The sequence below is a fragment of the Pan paniscus genome, chromosome 9, assembly GCF_029289425.2.
Source record: "Pan paniscus chromosome 9, NHGRI_mPanPan1-v2.0_pri, whole genome shotgun sequence".
Taxonomy (NCBI): domain Eukaryota; kingdom Metazoa; phylum Chordata; class Mammalia; order Primates; family Hominidae; genus Pan; species Pan paniscus.
The window spans coordinates 125,287,811-125,307,111 of record NC_073258.2 but is presented as its reverse complement, the minus strand read 5'-3'; positions in this window follow the sequence as shown (position 1 = coordinate 125,307,111).

Here is a 19,301-nt window from a genome sequence, read left to right as displayed (position 1 = left end):
CCTTTGAAATTCAGAGGAGAAACTCCTCCACTGGAGACCTAGGAGTACTCAGGTTTTAACTGTGTGACTTCAGGCAAGTCACTTTTAGCTCAGTTTCCCCATCTCTCAAATTGTGATATGTAACAAGCTTACAAGACTGTGGGGATTGATTAAGAGTATTGTTTGTGAAGGTGCTTTGTAAACCGTAAAGTGTAGCAGAAGTGTCAGCTCTTATTTCAATTTGGTGGGGGTGGGTAAGTGGAGAATAGGGCACTCTTGTCTCTAGTGTTGCCCTTAAACTGGCAATAGAGGCTCTTAACCTTATCCTCTTTGGTTGTGTCCTTCTCATGAGGCAAGGAGTACGTGGGCCCAAGGGGATGTGTCCATTCAGAGTCTGTGCACCCAGCTAGAAACCACTCTCTAAGGCCCTGCCCAAATGGCCTCAGCCTGCTTCCCAGACCTGTGTGGGCCTTTTTTTCAGGGGCAACTGCCCAAGGGAAGATTGTGCTGCTGGTGTGCACTTCTAGGCCCAAGGAATGGCTGGTTGTCAGGGTTTGGATGCAATTTATAAATCTTGGGGTGTCCACACATGCAAGTCTGAGGTTTTTTGCAATGTGGGTGTTAGCTGAGTTGGGAAGAGAAGATTGGGCCAGGGGCTTGGGAGAGTCTGAGGATTCTAAATTTGAATCTGGCATTCCTGATCATTATGAAGCTGGGGTGTGTGTGTCTATATATGTCAAGGTGAGCAAGAATAACATATTTTATTTAACAGTTTGTTAACTTGGTTTATAACTTTTAATATTTTAGATATATGGTATGTGGACCTCTATTTGAACTTTTTTCTCCTAGGCCACAAATGTTTGGGCTGGGCTTACCTCTCTCCCCATCCCACAGGCTAGAGGCCGACTTGGATTCAGAGCTGCCCCGCGTGGGCTAACTGGCGTGTGTGGGTCATGGGGCAGCAGAAGGGACCCTTTATTTCTATTCCCCATTACCCTCCCCACACCACATTTCTGTATCTTTTAATTAGGCATGTTTTTGCCAAATGTTTATTATTAGTTTGTATGCACGTATATCCTTTTACTTTTTAAAAATACATTTTTATGGAGAAATAATGTACACACCTTAGTGTTGTGTATGGTGCACACAACTTGGGTGACGGGTACACTAAAATCTCAGACCTCACCACTATGCAGTTTATCCGTGTAACCAAAAACAATTTGTACCCCAAAAGTGATTGAAATAAAAAATTAAAAAGACCAAAAAATGAGAGAAAAATTCACATACCATAAGGATGCAGTTTTATAAATACTCGTCTGATCAAGAAACAGAACATTACGAGCACCCCAGAAACCACCTCTGTGCTCCTCTCTTCTAGCTTTTCCAAACGGTAAGCATTATATAAACTTCTAATTGATTAGTTTTGCTTTTTCATACATTATGAAAATGGAATCTTGTGTATTTACTCTTTTGTGTCTGGCTTCTTTTGCTCCACATCGTATTTATGAGAATCATCCATTTCATTGCCTGTTTTTGTACTTTATGTAAATGGAATCATGTGCATGTGTTTATGTGTCTGGATTCTCTGCTCAACATATTTTGGAGATTCACCATGTTGCATGTACCAGAAATGCATTTCCTCTGTGTAGATATATAACAATTTGTTTATCCGTTCATAAGCTGACAGATATTTGAGTTTTCAGGTTCTGTATGTTATGAGATACTGTTGCTGTGAACATTCTAATATGTGTCTCCTGGTGAATATATGCATGCATTTATGTTGGGTACATATTGAGGGGTGGGATTGCCAGGTCATAATGCTATGCATATGTTTATCTCTATAGTTTTTCAAGAGTTTGTTTCAGTTTACACTTTCACCAACAGCTTATGAAAATCCTAGTTGCTGCACATCCTTGACATTACACTTTTGGAATTAAAAATTTTTTTAAGCCATTTTGGAAGGTGTATAGTAGTAATGCATTGTGGTTCTAACTTGAATATCTCTGTTGACTAATGAAGTTGGCTACTTCGGCCATTTGGATATCTTCTTTTGTGGATGGATGTGGGTGTACGTCTGAGTCTTTTGCCTGTTTTTCCGTTGGGTTGTCTGTCTTTTGCTTATTGATTTGTAGTACTCTTTCAAATATTCTGGATGTGAGACCATTGCTAGCAATATGTTTTATTTATATCTTCTTCCACTCCACTTGTTGCCTTTTCATTCTCTTAATGGTGTCTTTTGATGACCAGAAGTTCTAATTTTAATATAGTTCAATGTATCGTTTTTTTTTTCTATGGATAGTGCTATATGTATTCTGTTTAAGAAGCAATTGGTTATTAATTACAATACCATGAAAAATGTTTCCTAGGTGTTCTCCAAAATATTTTTGTTTTATCTTTCTCATTTGGGTCTGCAGTTCATCTATAATTTTTTTTAACATATGGTATGAGATACGGGTCAAGAAATATTATTTTCCATATGGCTATCCAGCTGACTCAGCACAATTTATTGTAAGACCTTTCCTTTCTCATTGCAGTGCAGTGTTGTCATGGTCATAAATCAGGTGACTGTGTTCCAGCTGACGATTTGTCTTTTTTTTTTTTTTTTTTTTTTTTGCCAACACTACAATATCTTAGCTAGTATAGCTTTATAGTAGGTCTTGGCACCTATAGTGTGGATCTTCCAGTTTTATTGTTCTTCAGGATTGCTCTGGCTATTTTGGATCTTTTGCATTTCTACATGAATTTTACAATCAGTTTTTGAATTTCAGCAGGAAAGAAACCTGCTGGAATTTTTTATTGTGACTTTAATTTACAGCTTAATTTGGTAAAAATTACCTTTTTTACAGCATTTAGTCTTCAAATCTATGAACATGGCATATCCCTCCATTTGCTTAAGACTTCTTTCTGAGGCCGGGTGCGATGGCTCACACCTGTAATCCCAGCACTTTGGGAGGCCAAGGTGGGTGAATCACCTGAGGTCAGGAGTTCGAGACCAGCCTGGCCAACATGATGACACCCCATTTCTACTAAAAATATGAAAAATTAGCTGGACGTGGTGACAGGTACCTGTAATCCCAGCTACTCGGGAGGCTGAGGCAGAAGAATCACTTGAACCCGGGAGGTGGAGGTTGCATGAGCCGAGATCGTTCCACTGCACTCCAGCCTGGGCAACAAAAATGAAACTGTCTCAAAGAAAAAAAAAAAAAAAAAAGACGTCTTTCTGTCCGTAGCAACTTTTGGTTTTAAGTGCAGATGTCTTACACATCTATTGTTGGATTTATTCCTAGGTGTTTGAAGTTTCTTGATGCTATTGTTAACCATATACTTTTTTAAAAATTGATTTTCTAATTGTTTGTTGCTCACATATGAAAATACAACTGATTTTTGTACACTGATCTTGTATACGTCAATCTTATTGAATTCATTTACTGATTCTAATAGTTTGTAGATTAATTCAGATTTAAAAAAATCTATACAACTATATCATTTATGAAAAATCACAGCTTTGTTTCTTTCTTTCTTTCTATCATTATGCCTTTTATTTATTTTCTTGCCTTATTACACTGGTTAGGCCATCCAGTATAATGTTGAATATGAGTAGTGATAATGGGTATCTCTGTCTTGTTCCTTCTCTCGGGGGAAAGTTTTCAGTGTTATTATTGAGCAGGATGTTCATTGTAGGTTTTTTTCCTTTTTTTTTATTGGTAGGAATTCTTTTTCACATTAAAGAAGTTCTCCTTTATTCCTAGCTTGCTAAATGTGTTTGATATGAATGAATATTCAATTTTTAAAAATATTTTTTCTGCATACTTTGAGATGCTCATATGATTTTTATCTTTATATGTATTATTTTGATGAGATATATTGATCAATTTTTGAATGTTAAATTACTCTTGCATCTGTGAAATAAATCTCACTTAGTTCAGATATATTACCTTTTAAATTTTTTATTGGTTTCAGTTTGCTAATATTTTGTTAAGGATTTTTACATTTCTATTTAAAAAGAAGAAAGAACTTGATTTAATTTTCCTTTTTTATCAGGTCTTTGGCAGGTTATGCTGGCCATGCCAAAAGAGTTAGGAAGTATTTCTTCTTTATCTGCCTCCTCTTGTAAGAGTTTGTGCAATATTGGTATTATTTCTTCATTAAATATTTGGAAGAATTTACAGGTGAAACCACCTAGTCTTGGAATTTTCTTTGTGTGGAATTTTAGTAACGGATTCAATTTCCTTAGTCAATATTTGACTATTCAGATTTTCTTTTTTTTTAACTTTTACTTTATTTTATTTTTTTTGATATGAAGTCTCACCCTGTTGCCCAGGATGGAGCACAGTGGCGCTATCTCGGCTCACTGCAACCTCTGCTTCCAGAGTTCAAGCGATTCTCCCACCTCAGCTTCTGGAGTAGCTGGGATTACAGGCGTGTGCCACCATGCCCAGCTAAGTTTTGTATTTTTAGTAGAGACAGGGTTTCACCATGTTGGCCAGGCTGGTCTCGAACTCCCAACCTCAGGTGATCCCCCCGCCTCAGCCTCCCAAAGTGCTGACATTACGGGCCTGAGCCACCACGCCTGGCCTGACTAATCAGATTTTCTAGTTTATCTTATCATAGCTTAAATGCACTAGTTTTCTATTGTTGCATAAAAAATTACCCCAAAATGTAGGGCTTAAAACAAAAAATTTATTATCTCAAATATTCTATAGATCAGAAATTTGGGAGGGGCTTAGCTAGGTTGTTCTGGCTCAGGGTCTAGTGAAGGTGTTGATTGGGGCTGCAGACATCTATACTCACTGAGCGGTTACTGGCTGGGAGTCTCAGTTTCTTGCTGAGTGTTGGCAGTAGGCCTCAGTTCCTTACTGCATAGGCCTCTCCTTAGGGTGACATGGGTGCTGGTTTTCCCAGAGCAGGTGATCCAAGAGAGAAAGCAAACAGGAAGCGACAGTGCCTTGCATGACCTAATCTCTGAAGTTGCAACTGCTATTTCTGCTTTTTACTATTCACTAGAAGGAAGTCATTAAGTCCCCATACCCACAGGGAAGGGAATTAAGCTACACAGTTTAAAGGAGTGTCAAAGATTTTGCGAACTATTTTAAACCATTATATTAATAAGTTAAAAATTTGAGAAAATTGTCCATTTTCCATTCAAACTGTCAAATTTGTTGGCATACTAGTAATCATAATATCCTCTTATATCAAATTGTATTATGTAATTTTATATATATAGCAAGGTTGAAAGAATTTTATAGTGAATGCTGGCAATCCTTAATTCTATCATTAGCACTTCACGTGGTTTGCTTTGTTATTCATCTATCCAGCCTCTGTGCACCCATTAATTAATCTTTTTTTGGATGCATTTCAAAGTAAGTTGCAGACATTGATATTCTCTTCCCTAAACATTTCAGCATGCACATCAACTATACCTCAATGTTGATTTACAGGTTTTTTTTGTTTTTTTTTTGGAGATGGAGTTTCGCTCTTATTGCCCAGGCTGGAGTGCAGTGGCACGAGGACTCGGCTCACTGCGAGCTCCACCTCCCGGGTTCAAGCGATTCTCCTGCCTCAGCCTCCTGAGTAGCTGGGATTACAGGTGCCCACCACTTCGCCCAGCTAATTTTTGTATTTTTAGTAGAGATGGGGTTTCACCATGTTGGTCGGGGTGGTCTTGAACTCCTGACCTCAGGTAATTCACCCACCTTGGCCTCCCAAGGTGCTGGGATTACAGGCGTGAGACACCACACCTGGCCTATTTACAGTTTTTTTAGAGGTAAAATTTACATACAATGAAATGAACAAAGTTGAGGTGTGCATACATGGAGTTTGACAAATGCATACACCTGTGTAATCCACACCCCATTACAATTAGAACATTATCATCACTCCAGAAAATTCTGCTTGATTATTTTTTAAAGATCCTAGTTTTCTGGCAGAAATATCCATAACTTTCTTTTTTTTTTTTGAGACTGAGTCTCACTCTGTTGCCCAGGCTGGAGTACAGTGGCGCAATCTCGGCTCACTGCAACCTCCGCCTCCCAGGTTCAAGCGATTCTCCTGCCTCAGCCTCCCGAGTAGCTGGGATTACAGGCACCTGCCACTAAGCCCAGCTAATGTTTTGTATTTTTAGTAGAGATGGGGTTTCACCATGTTGGCCAGGCTGGTCTCGGACTCCTGACCTCCTGATTCACCTGCCTCCACCTCCCAAAGTGCTGGAATTACAGGCATGAGCCACCGCGCCCAACCCATAACTTTCATCTAATTCACCCATCTTATATTTTCTTGATCTTGCTAATCAGAGTTATTTTAAAATTCTTATTGCTAACTCCAGAATCTGGGTAGTCTATGGATCTGCTTTTACTGTCTACTTTTTCTCTTCTTTATTGGTCATGTGGTCTCATCTCCTTGTATATCTAGTAGTTTCACATTGTATGCTGAAGACTGTGTATACAAAACCATAAGAACCATAGATGTTCTAGATGATGCTATCATTCACTGAAGATGGCTCACCCTTCTACTAGGTAAATAGGGTGAGAAGCTGATTACAATTCTACCAGGAACTGAGCATGGTTAGGCCTGTGTTGGAATTTTAGTAAGGTTCTGTCTACATTTAGTTTTCCCTGTTCCTAAGCTTGACCTTTCCAGGTTTTTGACTGAGAACCTGTTGGGTCTTTTCTCTTAAGCTATGAAAGATTGAGAAGTTCTATTATCCTCTTTAGAGGATTTCCATTTAGCACTTTAGCCTCCTACTGCTTCAAAATCTGGCAAATGTTAGACACTGGCTCAGTGAGTTTGGATCAGTGAGTTCAGTGCAGACCCCGTCCCTCTGGAGGGTCTTCGTTTTCTAAGCATCACAGAGTGTAGCAGTTTTCACTTTGTATTTTAGAAACTTCTGTTCTGGTCTTCAGTTCACATGACTCTAGCACTCAGTCTATGTCCTCTGGGGACAACTGGCCATGTGTGTGAAGTCCCTCAAGTTTCTAATTGTCACTCCATCTGGTAAGAATCATTAAAAGCTTTGATGGTTTATTTTTTTCTCAACAGAGGCCCTGTGCTTGGACCAAGTCTCCTAGAAACAGAAATAACTTGTTATCCTACTGCAAAATAGTTCTGTTTCCTCTGGAATTTCAATTCATCTCATTCTCATTTCTTTCATAGCTTCCAGATATCCATAAAACATACTTTTTGTTATTGATACAGCTTTTTCTATTTGTTGCTGCAGGAGCATTCACCTGCCATGCCATGCCATGACATATTGCACCTTACTTGAAAGTCTGTGCTTTGTAATTTTAATATACATAAGTGATATTCCATGTTATTTCATTCTGTTTCTTATTTTTAAAAACACTCAGGCTGGGCACAGTGGCTCACATCTGTAATCCCAGCACTTTGGGAGGCCGAGGCGGGCAGATCACGAGGTCAGGAGATGGAGACCATCCTGGCTAACATGGTGAAACCTCGTCTCTACTAAAAATACAAAAAAATTAGCCAGGCATGGTGGCAGGCACCTGTAATCCCAGCTACTCTGGAGGCTAAGGCAGGAGAATGGTGTGAACCCAGGAGGTGAAGCTTGCAGTGAGCCGAGATCACGCCACTGTGCTCAGCCTGGGCGACAGAGCAAGACTCCGTCTCAAAAAAATAAAATAAAATAAAATAAATAAAAAAACACTCAGCACTGTGCCTTTAAAGTCAATCCATGTTGTTATGTCCACAGCAAATCTGTTTCTACTGCTGCAAAATACTTTACCTACTCACTTGCCTATTGATGGAGACTCATTTTACTTCCACAAATAACATACATTTCCCCTCATGGTCCTAAAGGAAAATTCAGTTGGGATACACATCCAGGTCTAGAATTTCTAGGTCCTCTAGGGCTACTGCTGTAAAATGATATCTTGTTACTTTAATTGTCTTTTCTCCTGATGACTAATGACTTTGAGCTCTTCATATGTGCACTATTTCTGAGTAACAAATTACTTTAAAAATTAGCATCTTAAGGCTGGGTGCGGTGGCTCATGCCTATAATCCCAGCACTTTGGGAGGCTGAGGTGGGTGGATCATGAGGTCAGGAATTCAAGACCAGCCTGGCCAAGATGGTGAAACCCCATCTCTACTAAAAATACAAAAAATTAGCCGGGCATGGTGGTGGGCACCTGTAATCCCAGCTACTTGGGAGGCTGAGGCAGAGAATTGCTTGAACCCAGGAGGTGGAAGTTGCAGTGAGCCAAGATCGTGCCACTGCACTCCAGCCTGGGTGACAGAGTGAGACTCCATCTCAAAAAAAAAAAAAAAAAATTAGCATCTTAAAACAACAAACATTTATTATTTCCCAGGTTCTGCAGATCAGGCATTTGGTAGCATCTTAGCTGGGTTGCTGTGACTCAGAGTTGCTCAAAGGTTGCAGTCAAGAGCTTGGCTTTGGTCATCTGATGTCTCAGTTGGGATTGGAAGAGTCACATCCTGGATGGCTCACTCATGTGGCTTTTGGCAGAAGGCCTCAGTGTGGCAGGAGGCCTCAGTGCCTCGCCACATGGCCCTTTCCATAGGGCTGGTTGAATGTTCTCACTACATGGCACCTGCCTTTCTCTGGAGCAAGCAATCCAAGAGAGGACAAGGCAACAGCATGAATGCGTCAGACCCATGGGAAAAACCCAGAGCTTGCCCTTTGTAAAGCTGATGTGGAGGATGCTGGAGAGAAAAGGAGTAGGAAACAACTGTTAATCTAGTGACTACAATATTGCATCAAGTAAAAAAGAAAATTGTCCTATCAATATCATAGATGCTAGTGCATGAGAGAAGTATGACTGATGAATAACTCACACTGGTACTATTTTAATACAAGGCAAAATATCTATTGTTGTACCAGTCAACTCCATATAAATACTACAACCAGCAGGGAGCTGACTTGATGAAATGTGATGACAGCAGTTGCTGGTCCACATGTTACGCTTGGCCATGACAATATAAACACGAAGCACTACAAAGCTGTGACATGCCGTCCTCATAGGAGATGATGGTCTTCTCTAACACAAACTTCACCAGTATTTTAGGGGTACTAATAGAGCAATTGCAGTGATCCATAAATGATAAATTTCTGATGACGTAGTACATGGGAGGGTAAAGCTGAGAATTAAGGAAAACTAGACTGATCAAGATGAGGGCCCTCACTACGGTTTTCAAACAGATCCCTAGAAGAGGGGGAGCTGGAGCCCTCGCTGGCTTTTTCCTGAGAATGAACTCTGTCACCGTAGAATGACTTTCTGCTGCCATTTTCCTGGTGGAGCTAGGTATGAGCATCTCCCCTGACTGAGCTGTTTCCTGCATTTTACTCATGCCATTACTACTAATGTTCTTTAGGAATCAGACCAGCCAGAGAATGTTCCAGAGATCGAATTAGTTGGAATAAATGAGCTAGACCTGGAGTTTTCACTGCCTATAAGCTTTTCACATATTTAAAGATGAAAATTTTTATGTTTTACTTCTTGGGTTTGGATGCTTACTTTGCTTCTGAAATTTAATCTCCCTTTTTGTATAGGCAATCCCAAAATATTCACTAGACAAGTCATTTCCTTATCCATAAAATGAAGAGTAACAATGTCAACTCCCAAGGCATGTTGTAAGCATAAAGGGAGATAATGTGTATGCAAATGATTTTCCAAATGCTTAGTTGCTATAGAAATGTAAGCAAAATATTCACTAGTTTGATAATATAAAACTAACATTATTCCAAATCTAGAGAGTACAGTGTAGTGTGGTTATAGTTAAACTACTTACCGAGTGACAAGTCATTTCCTTATCCATAAAATGAAGAGTAACAATGTCAACTCCCAAGGCATGTTGTAAGCATAAAGGGAGATAATGTGTATGCAAATGATTTTCCAAATGCTTAGTTGCTATAGAAATGTAAGTTGCCCTCAAGCATCTGTAAATCATCCTTAGTTTTTCCCTGGACTTGAAGCTCTATGATCTAACACAGCGGGTGTCCTTCCACTTTGGGGGAGGTTAGTTAGCAGCGAAATCAGAGGGAAGTCGATGGGGTGAAAATGTCATCTGGTGGTTCCTGAGAAATCATTTCAAAAAGGAGTACAATCTGCACCCTGACAGGCCATGCATATCAGTATTAATGGAGCTCAACAAGTTGAATTTTAATACACACAGATGTAAAAGTCTGAAGACCATGAAGAAACATTGGTGTAGGTGTCTGCATGTGCCATGTCTGTGGTATTGGCACAATGTTACCAAAGAATAAAGAAAAGAAGAATTGTACACACCCACCAAAGCATGCATGTTATCACAGTTACATATTTGTGAAAAATTACATATATATTTGTGGGTATATGTATTGAAAATGAAAGAAAATATGAAAAGAAATAGGATATGCCACTTTGTGTATTTATGCCAATAAGTAGGTTTGCTTCGCATATGAAATTGAATCCAATAAATTTGTACTTGGGCTTAAGCCATGTGGGTGTGGAAAAGCCAGCATCTATGACTCTAGGCAGGAGGTTGTGCTCTGCTAGAGAAGGAATAGTTAATGTCAACTGAGAATTTCGTTGTTTATTTGGGCAAACTAGACTTGGAATGTAGTTTATCCTGAGAAAAATAAAGGAACTAAGAAAAATAGAAAAGATCTATTGCCTCCTTCTATGCTCAGAGGAGCTCAGGAAAGTTCAGGTTAGGTCAGGTTTAGAAGTAGGTGGAACTAGAAATAGAATATAACATGCTCACAAATCAAAAGCAAACTAATCTGAATGGAGAACTGGATTCTCTTCCACTGTGTGCCCTTTACATTGAGGTCCCAAAAAGTCTTTGTGTCCTTGACTTCCTCTTCCCATGTCACATTTTACCCCTGAAAAATCTCAACCGCTCTTATTGCTTCACCATTTTTCTATTTTTTAGCTTTGATTCCCAAATCAGTGTTTATTGGTTTTCAACTTTTAGGGTCAACCTATGGTCAGGGCAGAAAGGCTTGTAGCTGATGATAATTGTATGTTGCTGCCCAAGAGGCCTGCTAGAGGAATCTTGGGACATTTATGACAAAAAAGGCAGGTTAACATTTGGTCTTTAAAAAACAATTGCTTTTAAAACTATACAACTCTTAGAAGAAAACGCAGGGATAAGTTTTCATGACCTTGGATTTGGCAGTGGATTCTTAGATACAAACCAAAAGCAGGAGCAACAAAACTAAAAATAGATAAATTAGGCTTTATCAAAGTTGAGTGCTTTTTTGTGCATTCAAAGGACACTATCAAGAAAGTGAAAAGGCAATCTATAAAATGGGAGAAAATATTTGGAAGTTATATATCTGATAAGAGTCTAGGATCCAGAATATATAAATAACTCTTAAAATTCAACAACAAAAGACAAACAATTCGATTACATGGGGAAAGGACTTGACCAAACATTTCCCCAAAGAAAATATATAAATGGCCAACAAGCACATGGAAAGGTGCTCAACATCATTAGCCATCAAGGATCACAAATTAAACCTACAATGAGATGACACTTTACATCCAGTAGGATAACTATAATAAAAAGGTGGACAATTGTTGCTGAGGATGTGGAGAAATTGGAATGCATTATATAATGGCATAGCCACTGTGGAAAATATTGGCAGTCACTCAACAAGTTAAACATGTGACCCAGTGAGTCCATTCCTAAGTATATACCCAAGAGTATTAAAACATAAGTTTACACAAGAGCACAAATATTCGTAGTAGCATTATTCATAATAGTCACAGAGTGCAAGCAGTCCAAATATACATTAACTGATGAATGAATCAACAAAATATGGTATATCCATGCAATGGAATATTATTCAACCATAAAAAGTAATGAAGTAATGATACATACTACAACACAGAAAACATTATGTTAAGTGAAATAAGCCAGTTGCAAAAGGCTGTATATATATATATATACACACACACACACATATATATACACATATATATACACACATATATACAGCCTTTTGCTTATATATACATATATACACGCATGTATATATGTATGTATACATATATACATATATGTACATGTATATATGTATATATGTGTATATATACGTATATGTGTATATATACGTATGTGTATATGTGTATATATGTATGTATATATATGTATATGTGTATATATGTATACATATGTATATATGCATATATACAGCCTTTTGCATATATACACATATATATACTTTGGATCATTTCATGTAAGTGGAATCATATATATATACACACACACATATATACATATATACACAAATATACATGTATACACATATATACATATATATGGAATCATATACATATATATATCATATACATATATATGTATATGATTCCACTTACATGAAATGATCCAAATAGGCAAATTTATAGAGATAGAAAGTAGATTAGTGTTTGTCAGAAGCTGGGGGAAGAGAGGAAGTGGGAGTGATTGCTAATGGGCACAGGGCACAGGGTTTCTTTTTGGGATGGTGAAAATGTTCTGAATTAGATGGCGGTAAAAGTCACACAACCTTATAAATATACTGAAAAATACTGAATTTTACACGTTAAAATGATGAGTTTCATAGTATGTGAATTATGTCTCAATTTTTAAAAAAGCAATTGCTATCACTATATCACTGGATTTTACACCCTCTTCTGACACACACACACACACACACACACACATTTATTTATTTGCTATTCAGAAAAAAAGCTGTAGAAGGAATGCATAACTTGTAAGAGCAAATAGGACCTTTCTTTTGAGAAAGTTGTTCACTGTAAGTGATCGGATTACTCCTACAGAGAAGTGATTCTCAACAGGGGGTGATTTTGCCCCTAAGGGACTATTGGCAATGTCTGGAGACATTTTTATCTGGGGGTGGCAGCATATTACTGGCATCTAGGGGCCAGACGTGCTGCTAAATATCTTTCAATGCACAAGACAGCCGTTCAAAACAAAGAATTCTTGGCTCTCAAATGTTAATAGTGCCAAGGTTGAGATTTTAAGGTAGTCCCCATGATCCCTGCCTTCTGGTAGTCACACCTTAGTGTCATCCCCTCCTCTTGAGTGTGGGTGGGCTTGTGACTTGAGGTTCATGCCAATAGAATGCAAAGGTGATGGTATGCATGTGATTCTGGGTGTATGATTGTGTAAGAGTGTTAGTTCCCATCTTTCTGGAGTCTGTCTCTGTTGCTGGCTTTGAAGAAGCAAGCTTCTGTGATTCTTACAGCCACAAGAAACAGAATGCTGCCAACAACATGAGTGGGCTTGGAAGAAGATCCTTCCCTAGTCAAGCCTCTAGTTGAGAACCAGTCCTGGCAACCCCTTGGCTGCAGCCTGGTGAGACCCTAAACAGAAGACCCGGCAAAGCTGTGCTTGAATCCCTGACCCACAGGAGTTGTGAGATAATGAATGTCTGTTGTTTCAAGCTCCTAAATTTGTGTAATTTGTTACCCCAAAGTGGATAACTCATAAAGAGTCCTAGACAAGATGGGTGGTTGGGTGATTGGACAAAATGACTCTATATCTCTCCAATCCTCTGATTTTGTGATGTTAAGATATGGATGAGGAAAGAAAGGTTCAATGTGGGCGAAAAAGCTATTTTCTCTCAAGTCTGAAGGATTATATAACACAACAATTCAGAGTAGTTAAAGGTAGTGAGGGAAGTAACCTAGTTACAAGGTATTAGTATTTCTGGGAATCTTTCTTAATATTTATATTGAAAAGCATCCTTTGTTATGTGCACATAATAGGAACAGAATGATAAGAAAAATAAGCAGTCTATATAAAGAGGACATTTTTTGAAAATAAAAATATGCAAAGTTCTAATTCCAATAGAAAGCCTACAAAGTGAAGTTGATAAAAGTCTCCTAGGGAAATGAACAAACTTTTAAAAAATGGAAACTAGGAGGGGAGGTCCAACCTGTCAATAATAAGGATTCCAGAAAGAGAAAGGAACAGAAATAGTGAATGGGAAGAAAATAATAATTAAGAAAATTTCCTAGGGGTGAAAGTTTTTCTCCCCCAGAGTTAGAACTCACTGAATATACTGTATAATAAGTAAGAAAAAGAGATACATACATCATCGCGAAATTTTAGAACACTTTGGAGAAGAGAATATATTGAAAGCTTCCAGGGAGAGAGAAAAATATGACTTACAAATAGAGTTTCCAGATCAAATACAGGGTACCCAATTAAATTTGTTGTTTAAGTAAACATGAATACATTTTTAGTATATCCCAAATATTGCCTGGGACATATTTATACTAATAATATTTTGTTACCTGAATGTAAAATTTAACTGAGGGTTATGTATTTTTATTTGTTAGATATGACAGCCCTGCACATAAGAGAAATGAGAATGGAATTAAAAATCTGGCTGGCAATAGTGATTACTATAATAAAAGACAACAGAGGAATCCTTTTATTATTCCACGGCAAAAATTATTCTTAATGTTTTCAAGTATAAGGGTTAGAACTAAAGATACGTTCAAAAATAAGAACTCAAAAAATTATCCCTACCTTCGTTCTCTGCATCCTCCTCCTCCTCCTTTCTTTCTTTAAGGGAACTTTTGAATAAAGTGTTCTAGCAAAACAAAGGTCTGACTCTAATCCAAGACATGGAATCCAGAAAAGAGCAGGTCCAACCCAAGAGTGCAGCAGAAGGAAGTTCCAGGATGACAGCCACGCTTCAAGCCTGGAGAGCAATCCAGGTGGGAATAGAAGGGAGTCGTCCAGGAGAAAACGAAATCTACTTATTGTCCCATATGTTTGTGCTTTTGGGAAATAATATTGTTGGGTGCTTGACAGTTATAATGGAGTATGTGGAAATATTAAGAAGAAGCACATAGAAAGCAATGAGGACAGTGTTTACTCTGGGGAAAAGAAAATAGAACAAGTAAAAAAAAAACCCCAAGTACAGTAGACATTTAGTGTTGAGAAATGAATATTGTGATTTATCTATATTGGGAAGATAGGAGAGAAAGATTAGGGATGGGGAACATAAGAGAACTAAATTCCAATCAAATCTAATCGGTAGCAATTCCCTTAGCAAAAAATTATTGAAGGCCAGGCGCAGTGGCTCATGCCTGTAATCCCAGCACTTTGGGAGGCTGAGGCCAGCAGATCACTTGAGGTCAGGAGTTCGAGACCAGCCTGGGCAATGCGGTGAAACCCCATGTCTATTAAAAATCCAAAATTAGCTTGGCGTGGTGGCAGGAGCCTGTAATCCCAGCTTCTCGGGAGGCTGAGGCGGGAGGACTGCTTGAATCTGGGAGGTGAAGGTTGCAGTGAGCCGAGATTGCACAACTGCACTCCAGCCTGGGTGACAGAGGGAGACTCCATCAAAATAAAATAAAATATAAAATAAAATAAAATAAAATAAAATAAAATAAAATATTGAATAACTATTATGAGTTAGCTACTATTCTGGGCCCTGGATCAATCAATCATGTCTAAACTAGATGAATCAGCAAATAGCACTGTAAGCATATTATTTAGAAACCCTGCTTCTGATCTTTTCTGTGTGAGCCTGAGAAAGGTACTTGACCACTTGAAACCCAAGCTTTCTTAAGCTACAGATTTTGAATTATTACAAGCAGCTTCCTCATAGGATTGTGAGGCTTAAATTAAGAACCATGCCTAGTAAATAGGAAACATTCAATATATTTTAACTCTTGTGGTTACCATTGTTATCATTCACATGTTCACATCATGGTGTCTAAGCAAGGCACTATTATCTTCATGGTAGCAAAGTACTCACATTTCAGACATGTTTTCTAGAAGCATGGATCTTCACTGTTGGGTTCCTAATATGGAAATAATGTGAATTCTAGCTATGATAGTTGCTTAACTCATATAATTAATGATATTTGCATAATTCAGTAGAATTTGTGCATTCCTGTCACGAGTTTAAATCATTTAATGCTCATAAGTATCTTGGGGACAGGTGATATTTATTAGCAGGAATTATGATATTCTTTTTATTGGTGAAGAAGTTGAATCGCAGATTAAGAGATTTGCCCAAGGTCACAGAGCTAATGGAGGTGACATGGAACTTGAACCTGAAGCGCCTGAGCTTGTTGCCTTGCCTTCAGTGGTTCTCAGCTTGTGGTCCTCAGACTAGCATCATCAGCACTGCCTGGGAACTTGTCATATAAATTCTTGGGCTCCACCCACAGACCTACTGAATAAAAACCTCTGCTGATGGAACCAAGAAACCTGAGTTTTAACAACTTTTGTAGGCAATTCTAATGAATGTTAACATTTGAGAACTACTTCTCTATTTTGCAGCCTCTTATATTTGTGCACCTGTGTGTCTTAGGCATTGTGACTGCACCAGTTTTACCCTTTTAAAAATATTAGTTTTCTTTAGTACACTTGGAAGAGGGCCCAGCTGGTGACTTGAAAGACAAGTGCTTCTACTCTTGATACTCTTGATTGCCTTAACAGCATAGCACAGGGACAGAGAAGAGTCCTGTATTATTTATTTATTTTCTTTGCATTTTCTAGGGGCTGAGGTGGGAGAATCCCTTGAACCTGGGAGGTTGAAGCTGCAGTACACCAAGACTGTGCCATTGCACTCCAGCGTGGGTGAAAGAGTGAGACCTTGTGTCACAAAAAAAAAAAAAGACAAGAAATAAACCACATAGTTTTATTTCACTTATCCTCCCTAACCCCACACCCAATAACAATACCTATCCTATGTTCCTTCTTAGGTGTGGGAAAAAGTCTATAAGCTTCATGTTGCAGTAGTAAAAGCAGGGAAAGCACATTACATCATAAGCTTTATACCTCAATTTATGGTGTCAGAAATGGCATCATTTATTCATAACTATAACTCTTTGAGTTTAGGCATTATTATCCTTATTTTAAGTTAAGGGATTTGAAATCCAGAGAGATAAACAAACTTATCGCTGTCATTCAGCTAGGATGTGGCAGAGCCAGCATTTTTACTGAGATCAGTCTGATTCCAGTTTATTGCCTGAATAAACCTTAGTAGGACCATATAATTTGTCATTCAAGTGGGATACAAAGGGGGTTGATTTTAGAATGATGTCAGCAAGAATGGCAGAGTAGGGAACTCCAAAAGTCTTTTTTGCACCCACAAAAGCAACAAATAAACTGGTAAAAAACTTTCAGAATCAACTTGCTTAGAACTATGAATACTAGTAAACAAACAAACAAACAAACAAACAAACAAACATACGTGCAGCAACCAAGGCGACACTTAAGGAAAAAGAGCTGGATCTCATAAGCGAGCTTTGTGGCATTTTAACTTATCCTGGGGGCTTCTCCTGCTCTTACCTAGTTGGCAACAGCCTTGAAGACAGGAGCCCGCATTCCTGGCACAAGTACCCAGTACCTGAGGGAGCATAACAGACCTTATTCTCAAAAAACTGAGATTTTTAAAAAAATTGTAGAAACTTTAGGTGTGCAACCTGATTTTGATATACATAGCATAGTGAAATAATTACTATAGTAACCAATTTAATATATCCATGATCTCACAGTTACCTTTTTGTGTGTGTGGTAAGAGCACCTAAAATCCTCTCTTTTAGAACATTTTCCAGTATACAATATTATTAACTACAGTTCTCCTGCTATAGAGAACTAGATTTATTAGATCTCTAGATTATTCATGGTACATAACTGCAACTTTTTACCTTTTGACACACATTTTTCCACGGCACCCCACCTGCCGCTGGTAACCATTGTTCTTTTTTGCTCCTATATGTTTGACATTTTTTAGATTCTACATATAAGAGAGATTTTGTGCAATATTTTTCCTTCTGCATCTAGCTTATTTCACTTAGCATAACGCCCTCAGATTCGTGTTCATCCATGTTTCCTCAAAGGGCAGAATCTCCTTTTTTAAAGCTAAATAATACTCACTCGTGTGTGTGTGTGTATTGTGTGTGTGTATGTATTGTGTGTGTGCGTGTGTATTGCAGTTTCTTTATCCACTCATCCATCCATGGATGATTAAAAAAAAATTGATGTTTGTTTTGGCTTCCCTGGTGGCTCTCTGAAAGATCAGCTCAAAGGATTTGCCTGTATCTTGCCTAACCTGGGACTCTCCCACGGCTAAGGTGGCTTTGTAGGTGCCGGATGGGAGCACGGAGGTGGGGCTTGTTATAAGTATGCAAAGGCAAATGTAATAGACACAGTCAGAAGCAAGAGATCACAATTGGGGCAAAAAATAGGTTAACCAAAAGCCTGGCATGGTAGACTGAGAATGAGATGCTTTGGGAAATAGGAACTGTGAAAAGCCCCCACGTATTCCTGGGAACCTAGAAGGTCAGATGCATGCTTAGGGCTGAACGCTACTCAGAAAAGACCTGAGAAGGCTCTAGCTCTAAGATCTCACCTTCGGCTGACCTTCAGGTAGTAGTATTTGTAATCGCCAAAAAGTGGAAACAATCTAAATGACCATTAACTGATGAAAGGGTAAATAAAGTGTATACACACAGAATAGAATATTATTCAGTCATAAAAATGAATGACATAGGCCAGGCATGGTGGCTCACAGCTGTAATCCCAGCACTTTGAAAGGCCGACGTGGGCAGATCACGAGTTCAGGAGTTTGAGACCAGCCTGGCCAACATGGTGAAACTCCGTCTCTACTAAAAATATAAAAATTAGCCGGGTGTGGTGGTGGGTGCCTGTAATCCCAGCTACTCGGGAGGCTGAGACAGGAGAATTGCTTGAACCTGGGAAGTGGAGGTTGCAGTGAGCCAAGATCAAGCCACTGCACTCCAGCCTGGGTGACAGTGCAATACTCCATCTCGGAAAAAAAAAAAAAATGACATACTGATGTATGCTACAACGTGGATGAACCTTGGAAACATTATGCTAAGTGAAAGAAGTCAGGCACAAAAGGACGCATATCGTATAAATGTATTTATATGAAATGTCCTGAATGGCCACATCAGTACAGATAGAAAGCCAATTACTGGTTTCCAGGGGCTGGAGGTAGGAAGGAATAGGGGTGACTGCTAGGTATGAGGTTTCTGCTTGGGGGTTATAAAATATTCTGGAACCAATAAGTGTTGATGCTTGCACAGCATTGTGAATGTACTAAAAGCCACTGTATGCACATTTTAAAAGGCTTAAAATGGTGAATTTCATCTCAACAAAAATAAAAAATAAAAATAAAATAAACAAAAAGGCAACACTCTAATTTTGAGATGCATTTGAAATGAAGCCTCCATGGCAACAGTCTCTGAAGTGACATCAACTCAGAGGGACTTGCCCTAGAGTTGCCTCATCCAGACAAGAACCCTCAAAGGTTCTTAGAGAAAAGTCAACTTTTAACGAATCCCTGAGGTCTTATTTGC